General features: G+C 37.5%; 1 long non-coding RNA gene across 1 annotated transcript; it reads left to right on the plus strand.

Annotated features, from left to right (window-relative positions):
* The first annotated feature begins 546 nt into the window (after window positions 1-546).
* Window positions 547-10,767, plus strand: LOC119867229. The gene is made up of 3 exons (XR_005369170.1): window positions 547-672; window positions 1,593-1,695; window positions 10,678-10,767. It is a non-coding gene; the product is annotated as an uncharacterized LOC119867229 (long non-coding RNA).
* The last annotated feature ends 3,230 nt before the right edge of the window (window positions 10,768-13,997 follow it).

Raw genomic sequence — 13,997 nt, forward strand, 5'->3', positions numbered from 1 at the left:
GAGAATGACATTGTTTCATAAAAATGTCAGTGATTATTAATTCATAGAAGATTTGTGAGGCAAGTGGAAAGACCTGATAAGCCTCATTTCCTTGACCATATTCATTTTTCACCCTGGAAAATAAATTTTGCTAATCACTATTTAAAATTGCATTTGCCTTTTACCCATGTTCGTTTTAATTAGTTCAAGTTTGTGGGATGTAAAAATGTTTCCCTATTCATCAAGATGTTACTAGCATAATATTGTCCAGAGTCCTAGGCATTCTTGAGAAAACAGGCTTCTTTGTATCATTAAAGAACACTTCTAAGGGCACTTTCTCAAGTATGTATACCAGGAGTCCAAAAATATGTGATTCCAAAGAAAATAACTCATTTTCAAACCTCTTATCCCTGAAAATCCAATAATTCTAGGGAATAATTACATTAATATACAATGCACTTTAATTTTTCTCAACCAAACCTCTGAGAACAGAGTGCTGTTTTAAAACAGAACTGTACTAATCTGAAAGACTATTAAACTGCAAGTAATATTTCTTTCCAGTACCAAATTCTTACAACTTGCTTTCAAATGCTGGGAATATCCTCTGGGGCTCCTCTCTGCATCCAAAGGTCAAGGAACTGACATTTCAGTATCAGCAACATAACTTCAGAAGCTAGAAGAAAGATAAACACAGTGAGTCACTTGTCCAAAATTGACAAGTAATATGACTTGTGCAATGTGAGGTATCCCAAGTGAAAACAACAGATGTTAGTATCTGCTTTGGGTAAGAGATCCTGGCAGGTCATAGCCAGAATCAGAATGAGCATCTTGAAGTCCCTTTAAAAAAAAGATAGCTATCAGGTTAAGAGGATCTAAATCCAGAAATTCTATCTACCCATAGAATTCATATCACGAACTCTGAGAATGGACAGAATTAAATGCCAGTCTTTGGAGACATTTTTCAGAACCACAGATATTTTTGTGCCAATCAGTGCTGCAATTGACTTTTAAGTGGACTTGAACCAAAAGTGGAGAAGAATTTTTAATGCAGGCTTTAAGAGGGGTTACATTTAATTTAATAATAAAACTTTCTCCCAAACCTTGCTGAAGTGGTCATTTAAAATACATATCTATTCAAATACCTCTTTAGAAAGCAAAACTTCTTGAATAGGCTGTGATAAATTCTAAGCTTTTCTAGATCAAAGAGTTTAGCTAACTCACCTTTCCTCACAGCACCAGGCAAAATGACGTGTCCAGAGGGGTGCTCAGTTTCTATTTGCTAAATAAAGAATGCTTTTAACATTTATTCCCTTGATGAAAAACCCCTAAGAGACCACAGTACCATGCTTATTTTCAAGTCAAAACTGTCCTTTGGTGATGTTTTACAGCACTCTCCCCTACAGTTGTGGAACTTATTTCCTTGTGGGATTCTTGCTCCTGGGATTGTGTAGCTGCTTTCCCTTTGTCTTCTCACTCCTAGCCATCAGCAAGTCCTGACTTTGTCCATAAATACTTCTACTGCTTAGCCTACAAAATTCTCTATAGGATTGTTTCACCCTTTAGTGTCTGGTAATTCTCTCTTAGAGCTTCTCTAATTACTGATTGTATGTTAGGTTTGTGATATCATCAGAAGATAAGGCCCAGATCTTCTTGGCTCTCTTTCCCCTCGGGTTCCAGACTAGAGTGAAGAATGAATGTGAATATTCATCAGAATGGGTAAGAATAAGGATATGGTGGTTTCCTGAAGCACTAGATGAAGAGATTCTCATGGCATCAGGACAGCTGCGTTAACTTGAAGATTCAGTTCACTTCCATTAATTAATAGATCAGGCTTTGATTTAGGCTCAGTTTATTGGGAAAACTCCAGACCCTCTCTAAATGGGACAGATGTGTTATTTCCTCATAGAGTTATTGCTAATTTTCAATAATATTTGACCACAGAGCCACAGAACCACAGTCTTTTTGGTTTATAAAAATTCTATGTTAAAAATAATCTTTCATTAAAAACCAGATGTGCCAATCTTTGTATTGCAAGAATGAGATGAGACAGATGTGTAGAAATATCTTTTAAAATTATTGGAGAATGTATGCATTTCCTTTGGGAGAATGAATCTTGCATTGTTGAGATGTCCACATTCTATTCCAAACTATCTTCTGTTTGAAAATCTTCCAAAGGTCATAGGAAGAAGAAAGAAGAATTGCATTATAGCAAGTTTTCTCTTCCTACTGACTCATTAAACTAAAATCTCCACATAGCAGGAGACTGAGCCACTTCACTCAAACCCAGAGGTTTCTGACATTACCGTTTAACTAGACAAAATGGATCACCATCCCTACAGGAGGATAAGGCCTGATAATTTATACACACTGGATCGATAAGAAATGCAAAAGAAAACCAGAAAGAAAGAGTGAGGAAAAAAAAAGGAAAAAGAGATACAAGATAAGAATAACATATGATGTGAACTAGAAACTAGGTGTAGGTTGACACTAATTTATAACTCTACATGGAAGCTTTGCATCTCTTCTGCTAATATAGAATAGGATCCAGTCCTCACTACAAATCTGCTGTAAAGCTCAAATTTTCTCAAGTTATTTCAAACCCTTGATTTTAACATATTGTTTCCTTGATGAGAAACTCATGAGAGACCCCAGCCCTGTACTTATCCTATTCAAGTCAAAACCTCGTTTTCTTTTCCACCACTCTCTCCTACTCTTCCGGGACTTGTTTGCATATGAAGTTCTTGCCACTGGAATTGTGCTCCCTCTTTTTCATAATCTTTTTCCCATCATTTTTTTGAACCACTTATATATTCTAAATTCCGATGTGTCAGTCAATGAAACAAAACCTCTATCTTCATGGGATTTATATTCTAGTGAATGACCAGAACCTAAATATCAGTCAATATGATAATATTCATTAATTGAACAACTTTTAGGTATTGGATGATTATATGTCATTTCTGAGTGAATGCTTGAAATAATGCTGAGAAGTAGAGATATATCACTGTACTTATTTTTATAAAGATTAAAAAAACTGATATAAATAGAAAGCTAAGTAATCTCTGCAGTGTCACATACCTAATAAGAAGTGGAACTTGGATTTGAACCCATATTCCCCTGACTGCTAAACAGGACAGCCCAAACAGGCCATAAATACCAGGATGGTCGCCTAAGTGATCAAGAATATATTGCACTTTAAACATGTTATGTGTTATAGTGAAGTCCAAACTAAGAAAGATATGACTATTTATATATTAAATTAATTTTATTTCATGTAGAACTATTGGGATAATAAATGACAAGGGATTTGTTTTCAGATTAAACCCTTTAACTATTAAACTAATATACCTTTTGCAGCTTCCTACACTGCTCCTAAGGATTTTACTTGCCTACAAAGTATAATTTTAAAACATTTCTAAAAATTTTCTTTTTTTTTTAAGAAAGTTTTTTTTTTTTAATTTTTATTTATTTATGATAGTCACAGAGAGAGAGAGAGAGGCAGACACAGGCAGAGGGAGAAGCAGGCTCCATGCACTGGGAGCCTGACATGGGATTCGATCCCGGGTCTCCAGGATCGCGCCCTGGGCCAAAGGCAGGCGCCAAACCGCTGCGCCACCCAGGGATCCCATTTCTAAAAATTTTCAAATGGAAAATATCCCACTCTTTTCCCTCTGCATTCCCTTTGGCTTCCCTTTGGGTTGGTTCTTACCCATCAACTTTCAGAGGCATCTGAGCCTCAGTCCAAGGAACCTACTGACTGTGGCAAGTGGAGCTCTCAGCAGTGCTGGGACTTCTACGGAGCAGGAGGCTGGCAGCTGTGAACACCATCATTTCAGAAGTCTCTAGGAATGAGTGCTATTCTCCAGAATGCTGGGGTTCATTTACATGGACAAGTGCTTAGCTGCCTGAGAAGTGTTAATGAGAATTTTGCAAGGGGGTGGAGGAGGCCAAACCTCAGGGTATCTTTAACTCTCAGGTCCCAGGACCCACTTACTTACATTTCCTAGAGGCCCTGTGGGGAAATGAAAGACAGAGAGAGCCAGACAATAAGACCTGCTGAGGACCTGCAGTGTACAGGACATTGTACTACAAACACAAGGAAAACAATGTGCATTGTCTCTGCCCCTGAGGGTTTTATATTCTAAAGGAGGAAGGGAAAGTATTTTGAAATATCCAACTCAGTCAACAAGTCATATGCCTAATTAGAGCTCTGTAACCGCTGGAGAAATGTATAATAGCTATAGCATTCTCCCTCCCTGACACATTTTCTCTCCAAAAGCCACATAATATCATGGTTGAAAATATGAACTCCAGAACCAGACTGCCTGGGTTAGAATCCTTACCCTGCAACTGCCTAGTCTTGTGGCCTCAGCTTCACTGTATAATCTCTTGTGCCATAGTTTTCCTTATTGAGTAAAATGGGAATAATGACAGTATTTCCTTTGTAACGTTGTAGTAAATGACTTAATATACAGACAGTTCTTGGGCAGCCCCGGTGGCGCAGCGGTTTAGCGCCGCCTGAAGCCCTGGGTGTGATCTGGAGACCCTGGATAGAGTCCCACGTCAGGCTCTCTACATGGAGCCTGCTTCTCCCTCTGCCTGTGTCTCTGCCTCTCTCTCTCTGCATCTCTATGAATAAAAAAAAAATTATATAGAAAGTTCTTGTAACAGAGTTTGACTAAAGTAAGAGCTATAGTAAGTGCTGCTTCTAGCTAGTGTCACATTCTGTTTTTAAGACAGAGTTGAAGATTGAGTGAGTTGTTTCTCTATTCTAATAGTAATAGTAATCATTCCTCACTTGTAGTGAATGTTTAGTGGGGAAATGGGACCTGTCCTATCTTATTTTACTCTATGTAATGGATATAATTTTTTTAATAGATATAATTTTAAACTTCATTTGAATACAAAGAAAAAAAGGCTTAGAGAGGTTTAAGTAACTTCTCAGACTCAAACCTGATTCTTCTGAAACCCATTTTCTATTATGACTTGTTGGTTCCTCTTCTCCACCATGAAAAAATGTCAGGAAGAAGATTCTGGTGTTTGAGGTAGGTCATAATACTGAAAGGAATTTGGTAAAGAGGTAGAAGAAGGAATTTAACAGCTCTCTGAATCTTACAATTAAAAGCAGTTGAAGTGCAAGTATAGTAGTAGAGTTTTGTTGCCCCTAAAGTTTTTTTTGAACAACACATTGAAAGTCCACTCAGATTATGTTTCCCATTTCTGAATTTCCTTTCACTAATACTTATTATAAGAGAAGGAGAGATTGATTTAAAAGACAGCTTTTCTGAGACCACAATTACTAGAATTTTACTCAGTTTTTCATCCAAAAGATATGAAGGCTGATGGAGCTATCAGAAATCTGTTGAGCCAAGGAAGAGGTAGAGAAAGGATCTGTGTCCAAGAGATAGACACTCTGGGCTATATTAGAGCCACAGGTGGCTTTTTACCATTGATGACTGCATCCTCCATGGTCGGCCCAATCCAGTTTTGAAAGATTTAAATTGAGAAGACAGCTAGTAATGCTCCAAGAGGCATCAAGATAATGCTGAAGTTTTAGTCAGTCCTTTGGGGAAGAAAAAAGGAATAGGTTTATTAAAATTGCCTATGTATTATGCTATGAAAACTTCTACAAGGATGCACAGATGGGCTTCAATTTGGACAACTCTGTTGCTGCATATTAAAGGCCTTTGATTTTAATATCCAATAATGAATAAAACTACTGGTGGGTGTCCTCCTGAGTCATAATGTAATCAGAGGAGAATGGCTAAGTCTGGCTCTCATTTCTTTTTGCTTTTGAATATTTGATCTCAGCCAGATGCACCTATGCTGAGAACACAACAACAAATCATTGTATACATAGCAGAGGAAACCAAGGAGATTTTGTCAGAAGGGAAGTAAGAACTGATTAGAGTCCAATTAAAAATATGGTTTTGAAATTATTGAGTTTTCTAGAAGATATCAACTCTAGGTGTCCAGGACCACCAAGTAAGTCAAAACTTTACTGAAAAAAAAAAACACATAGTTTATTGGGAACTGCCAACTCCACTCTCTTATCAATAAGCTCAGCGCCATGTTGGTCATTCAAAACTCTAAAGGTAGAGCTTAACACTAGGATTTAGCACTACCTACCTTCTTAAGTGCCCCATCTGAGTTAAAGCTTCTCCTTATGATACTAAAGACATTGTTCTCTGAATGTCAGGGAAGATTTCTATGTGCTCTGCATCCTGTACCTTTCTCATTTGGCAAACTGTGTTGTCTTGTTTGAGTTGGTTTGAAGCCAAATTCTACTTCCTTTATACTTCTTCCTGTCCCCAGATAAAACCATTATCTGGGGCCTCAGTTTTTCACTCTTCTGTGCACATTTTTTTTAATGTGGTTTTACAGTTACTCCCTTCAGATGGTAGAGTTGTTTTCTCTACCTTTTGACTTGACTTGACTGCTCTTTTGACCCGTTTTTCCAATAGAATGTGGAAGAGGTAAATGTGTAGAATGCCAGCTCTAAGCCCAGTCCCAAGAGGTCATGAACACTTTGGCTTTTTCTCCTGCCTTCATGATGAGAATAAAAACAGGCTAGCCTGCTATACCATAAGAGACCACATGAAGCAGAGCCAAGTGAACTCAGTTGTCCCATCCAAGGTTCCAGAGAGGTCTTTCCCAAATCAGCAAAATCAACCCAGGGACTTGAAGCTGACATAATGGAGTACCACTGATTAGCAAAATCACCCAGCCATCCTGATAACTCTTGGAGAAGGAGGGAATGATAATTGTTTTAAGACACTAAGTTTCAAACCGTGCTTGAATGTGACCTGGTATCTTCAGCTCCTAGCATAAGGTCGGACACTCAGTATTTCTCATGGCAAAAATACTAAATAAACATCTTAAAATTCACATCAGTAAACATTTGGATTGCTCTTTAATTTGTAATCAGATCTAAATTTATTTTTCTTATTAATCCTCTTTTTTGGGCTGTGTTTCTTTTGTATCCTTAATTTTGTATCCTCTTGGTTTCTATCTTATTTTCACTTAAAATTGAATAATAACTTGATAGATTAATAAACTTTCTAAATGCCTCTGGGTTTTGTTTTGTTTTGTTTTTTAGGTAGAGGACTTTAGAAAGTAAAAAGAGCCATGTGAACTGAAAGACAAATAGTACAAAATCAAATGAGAATGGGAGGTTTGCCTTGATCTTATGAATTTGATGATGAAATTCTGGGTCACAAAACAATTGCTAGGGATATTATTGCATAATGACAAATCCTTATATTTTTATTTATGTGATTTAAAATAGTTGCTACCTGTCCTACATTTTACATTTTATAGTAGCTTTTGATTTTTCTTAAAACTTCATTCAGAAGCCCAGGCATTAAAAGTAATTGTAAATCTTTTTTATTGGTGACTAGGACTTTCTACTTTGTAGAATACAGGATATGGCTATATTTTCTTCCATCTTCTAATAATTTGAGATCTTCAACCAAGGAACCACTGTTTTATGATTGCCAACAGTATTCATTCATAAAATATGCATAGATATTGGGCATGAAGTCTTCAGAAGAGAACACTTTACAGACATGAGGAATTTAGGACTGGAAATATACTATAAAAATTTTTTGCACTATTCTATTTCTCCTTTGGAATAAAATCCATCAAATTCCAATATTAACTTTATGCAGCAAGGTAATGAGCATTTTTGGATTATTTTCTCCTTCTCTGCATGTAAAGCAGTAGTACAGCGTTACATTAGAAAGATGTTTTACTCCATGGAGATGTTGGGGATATTGTTCTCTTGTCATGGCTGAGGACTGGCTATTTGTTTCCTCTTTTTACAGAGCTAAGTGATAGTATGATCCGAATGGGCAACTCAGAAAGGGAAGAATAAAAAAGAAGTAGCCTATGTTGTTCTTTTAATTATCACATTAGACTGCAGCCATTTAAGATTTGGCGCTTGATTGCATTCCTTGTCTCTCGAGGTGTAGGAACATTTCCCATCATGGCCTGGCTGTTGATGCAAAGATGCTGTGAAAGCCTTGTTCTTGTCTCATTCTTTCTCTGCCTCATTAACTTGTTCATTTTAATGATTACATCTTCATAAAATCTAACATTTCAATATCAAATGTTCCATTCTTAAATTAAACATTAAAAAATAAGGAAGGGAAAGTTGATCATCATACAATCTGCCTGCATCTGTTTCAATACATGCAATGATTCCACTTCATTGTTTTGGGAGTGTGCAGGGGCTCAGTATCCCTGTGTCCTTACTGTCTGTTAATACAACTCCATTTGTCCCTGTATTCAAAACACATTTATTGAGCTCTTTCAATGTCCAGGGCCCTGGAGAGAGTATTTGAGGGAAAGAAACTGAAACTTTGATCCTTCCTTAAAAGAGCATGTATCTCTTTCCCTAGAAGGGACCAATTTTGAGGAAATCCTGATGAAGAAAGGTAACACACACTAACATAAAGGAAAAAAAAAAAAGACTTAAATAAAGGCCTGGAAGACTAAGAGTAGACACAGGAAGGAAAAAGGATATTAGGGATATACATCAGGGCTTGTCTTCAATAACCTGTTAAGCTCCATATTTATATTTATGCACTTTCTCTAGATTTATTATATTTGCAATTAAAAATATCAATAAAATGCAAGTATGTGGCTAATACTTCAAAAGGAGAGACATGGAGAACAGTTAACAAAAAATGATTAGATGCCCTTAGGAAACTAAGGACAGTTAATTTTTACAAAGACAATTAAATTGGTACTTCATTTCAGTGTAAATTAGACCCATGGTGAGATTAGAGGATTTAGCTATGATTTTATTAGTCCACCCAAAGAAAAAAAATATGGCCTATGTGTAGGTGTCATAACTTAGCTTTATCTTATACCCTACTCCTTTATCTTATATCCTACTACTTATACCCTACTCAATGTTTATGTCATCCAGGTTAATAGATATTGAATATTTGATCAATTATAATATGCTGGTTTGCTTTATATGGGAAGAAATACCTCCCTATCTTATACAATTGATCTTTTTCTTCGAAATCCATGTCTTTACAATATTCATAAAAATTTGATAAGTGTAATTCCAATCTATTTAGATTATTTTTAAAATTTTGATTCTGTGTCAATTATTCACTCTTCCTTTGGCTGTTTTATCAACCACTTATTAAATTATTCAATAAATACTTATTCAGTGCTTACTGTGTGCTAGACACAGTTTTAGGTGTTGAGGATACAGCAATAAATAAAATACAAAGTTTCTTGTTTTCATGGAACTTAAATTATAGGAGAGGAGACATAAAATAAAAAGACCATAAAGTAGATAGTACACCAGACAGTGATATGAACTTTGAAGACATATAAAATAGAATAAAGGGGATAAGAAGTAGGGAAACCTCTAAGTCCTTGTAGCAGCCTTGGGTTTAACGAAGAATGGTGGTGAGTCAGTGGCTGTAGCATGGAGAAAGTTGAAGTAGGAAATGAATACAAAGATATAGAGAAGGACTAGATGCCCTGTGGAGCCATGTGGAACATTGAAAGGCTTCAGTTTTTACCCACTTTAAGTGAGAAGCCATTAGAGAGTTGAAGTCAAGAATGGGAGAAGATATTTGCAAATGACGTATCAGATAACGGGCTAGTTTCCAAGATCTATCAAGAACTTATTAAACTCAACACCAAAGAAACAAACAATCCAATCATGAAATGGGCAAAAGACATGAACAGAAATCTCACAGAGGAAGACATAGACATGGCCAACACGCACATGAGAAAATGCTCTGAATCACTTGCTATCAGGGAAATACAAATCAAAACCACAATGAGATATTGCCTCACACCAGTGAGAATGGGGAAAATTAACAAGGCTCCTGCAAATGTTGGAGAGGATGCGGAGAAAAGGGAACCCTCTTACACTGTTGGTGGGAATGTGAAATGGTGCAGCCACTCTGGAAAACTGTGTGGAGGTTCCTCAAAGAGTTAAAAATAGACTTGCCCTACGACCCAGCAATTGCACTGCTGGGCATTTACCCCAAAGATGCAGATGCAATGAAATGCCGGACACCTGCACCCTGATGTTTCTAGCAGCAATGTCCACAATAGCCACACTGTGGAAGGAGCCTCGGTGTCCATCGAAAGATGAATGGATAAAGAAGATGTGGTTTATGTATACAATGGACTATTACTTAGCCATTAGAAATGACAAATACCCACCATTTGCTTCAACGTGGATGGAACTAGAGGGTATTATGCTGAGTGAAATAAGTCAATTGGAGGACAAACATTATATGGTCTCATTCATTTGGGGAATATAAATAATAGTAAAAGGGAATAGAAGGGAAGGGAGAAGAAATGTGTGGGAAATATCAGAAAGGGAGAAGGAACATGGAAGACTCCTAACTCTGGGAAACGAACTAGGGGTGGTGGAAGGGGAGGTGGGTGGGGGGTGGGGGTGAATGGGTGACGGGCACTGAGGGGGACACTTGACGGGATGAGCAGTGGGTGTTATTCTGTATGTTGGCAAATTGAACACCAAAATAAATAAATAAATAAATAAATTTATTTATTTATTTATTATTTAAAAAAAAAAAAAAGGGAAGGAGAAGCCTGGGAATTTATTCAGCCAGTGTGGTCAGTATTACCTGGTCCTTCAGGGAATGCCTCTTATAACATGATTCATAGTGCAGATATTTATTTCTATGTTTCCAGTCTCAGGAGCCAGCTCTAAAATCCAGATGACCCAGTCCACAACCTCACTGTCTGTGTCTCCAGGAGATAGAGTCACCATCACCTGCCAGGCGAGTCAGAACTGTAACAGTTGGTTAATCTGGTTATCAGCAGAAACGAGGGAATGCTCCTAAGTGCCTGATCTATGAAGCATCCAAGTTGCAAATTGGGGTCCCATTGAGGTTCAGTGGCAGTGGGTCTGGGACAGAGTTCACCCTCACCATCAATCTGGAGCCTGAAGATGTTGCTACATATTAGTATCAGCAGTATAATAGCTACCTACCCACAGTGTTACAGGTCAGAACATAAACCACCAGGAAGCATATCTGAGAGGCTGGGCTGCCCCCTGGTCCTCCTCTGGGGCCTACATCTGCTCAGAGAGTTTCTCAGGTGCAGCCCCACTTTGGAGGTCACTGGGAGCTCTGGGAGAAGAGCAGGGAAGCTCCTCAGTCCCTTGACTGACTCTACCCCTCTACCCCAGTCCAGCAGCACAGACATGATGACACCTCTCCTGACTCAATCAAGACAGAAATGATTACACCTGAGGATTGTGAGTCATGGCATCAGCCAGGATTTGAACAGCAAAAGAGAAGCCACTCTAGATATTCCAGTAGGAATTTTTAAATTGACTTCAAGTTTTAAAGAAGTTCTATACTCACAACAAAATTTGGCAGAAAGTACAAACTTCCAAATATGCCCACATACAGCCTCTCCATTGTCAGCATTCATCATCCCCCCCCCCACCCAGAGTAATGCATTTGTGACAGTTGGTGAGCCTATCTGGACACACCATTATCACCCCATAGTTTACATTGGCATTTACTCTTGGGGTTGTACATTCTATGGGTTTGTGTCATACGGAGTAGTTCGGCTGCCCCCCAAATTTGTGCTCCACCTATGATCCCTCTATACCCACCAGATCTTCTTACTGTCTTCACAGCCTTACCTTTTTCAAAATATCATATAGATGGAATCATATACTGTGTAATCTTTCCAGATGGGCTTCTTTCACTTAGCAATATGCATTTAAGTTTCCTCCATTTCTTTTCCTGGCTTACGTGGTCATTTGTTTTTAGTTTTGAATAATATTCTATTGTCTGGATGTGCCACAATTCATTCATTCACTTACTGAAACACATCTGTTTTTATCTCCCCAATTTTTGGCAATTATGAATAAAGCGAGTATAAACACCTGAAAAAAAAAAGAGAGTTTAAGTCAAGTTGTAACATACTTACCCTACATTTTCATAGATTTTAATTTTTTTTTAAAGTTTGCCTTGCTAAGAATAGATTGAAGAGGTACCAAAGTAGAAGTAATCAGAGCTACCATTGTAGCAAGCTAAGCAAAAGTTGATATTGGTTTGGACCAGATTATAGCAGTGGAAGTGGCCAGATTCTGAATATATTTTGAAGGTTGTATCATACATATAACTTGCTGACTGGATATGAGATATAAGAGAAAGAGAATTTTAAGGGAACTGCATGATTTGGGATGTGAGAAACCAGGAGAATGGAATTGCTTTTTACTGAAATGAGAAAGGCTGCAGAAAGCAGGCTTGAGGGTGAGAGCTAGAAGTTGGGTAATGAATGATTTGAGATGTGTAACACACATACAAGTGGAGATGTTAAGTATACAGTTGGATAATTGAGTCTGGAATTTAGGGGGAGAAATTCTGGCCAGAAATATAAATCTAAGAGTCATCAGCATATAGATGGCTTTTAAGTCCAGGAGGAGAGATGGAAATATATAAGATACTAGTATAGACAGAGAAATGATGATATCCCAGGTCAAAGATCCAGAGAATGGAAACGGTGACAGATCCAAAAGTTGAAGAAGAATCAGCAAAAGTGACTACAAAGGTATAGCCAGTGTAGTTGCAGATTTAAAATATGCTGTCTTGTGTTTGAGCAGGGTGGCTCACTTGTATAAGTATTTTTAATGAAATATTTCATTAGACTTATTTAGAATAGAGAGAATATGATGGGGTACCTGGGTGGTTCAGTTGATTAAGTATCTGATTTAAGCTCAGGTTATGACCTCAGGGTCCCAGGATTGAGCCATGAGTCAGGCTTACACTCAGTGCAGAGTCTGCTTGTCCTTCTGCCCCTCCCCCCTTCCCCTCCTCATGCCTTCTCTCTCTCTCTCAAATAAATAAATAAAATCTTAGAAAAATGGAATTTGTTTATAGCAATGTCCACAATAGCCAAAATATGGAAAGTCCAGATGTCCATTGACAGATACACGGATAAAGAAGATATCCAATAGAATATTACTCAGTCATCAATAGAATGAAATCTTGCCATTTGCAATGACATGGATGAAATGAGGGTATTATGCTAAGCGAAGTAAGTCAGAGAAAGACAAATACGGTATGATTTCACTCATATGTAGAATTTAAGAAACAAAACAAATGAACATAGAGGAAGGGAAGGAAAAATAAAATAAGATAAAAACAGAGAGGGAGACAAACTATAAAAGACTTAACTGCAGGAAACAAACAGGGTTGCTGGAGGGGAGGGGGGAATGCAGTAATTGGGTGATAAGCATTGAGGAAAGCACTTGATGAAATGAGCACTGGGTATTATATGCAACTGATGAATCGCTAAATTCTACCCTTGAAACTAATAATACACTATATGTTAACTAAGTTGAATTTAAATAAAAAAGAAAAAAATAGAATATATAGTGAAAATTCATATAGATCTTTCTACTTTATTTAATCTTTATGCTTTTTGTGGATTGTATCTAAATGTAGATACCTCCACACACCCTTCTGCCTCCATTCCGTTGTCTCTCCCTTCCAAAGTCACCACCCCTCCTTTGAAGCTAATGTTTTTATTATCATGCATATTTCACATGTAAATATATGTAAATAATTCTTGTACTATATATGTGTGTGTTCTGTAGGGGCAAAGAGCACGCTGCCCTAAAATGTACCACTTTGGCATATTGATTAAAAATTACTTAAGAGAGCCTGTGAAAGAACACTCAGACCTTCTTCTCTCCACCTAAAACAGGAAATAGATCTCCCATGTGAAATGTACCATCCCTGTACCAGGAGGTAAAGAGACATCCTTATCACCAGAGATGGGAAATTTAGAGCTGAGAAGCCTCTATAACCGTCTTACTTTTTACTTCCCCAGTCCAAATTCTGTTCAGCATTCCTTACTAATGGAAGCTCCCAGAATTTTCTTTGTCCTCTCAATTCCTCACAGATTTCTTGTCTCTTTGTCTAAACTGTATAAACCTACCTGCCTTGGTCATTTCTCTAAGGTCTTGGTTTTATTGTTGAACCTCCATG

Source organism: Canis lupus, chromosome 14, assembly GCF_011100685.1.
Source record: "Canis lupus familiaris isolate Mischka breed German Shepherd chromosome 14, alternate assembly UU_Cfam_GSD_1.0, whole genome shotgun sequence".
NCBI lineage: Eukaryota > Metazoa > Chordata > Mammalia > Carnivora > Canidae > Canis > Canis lupus.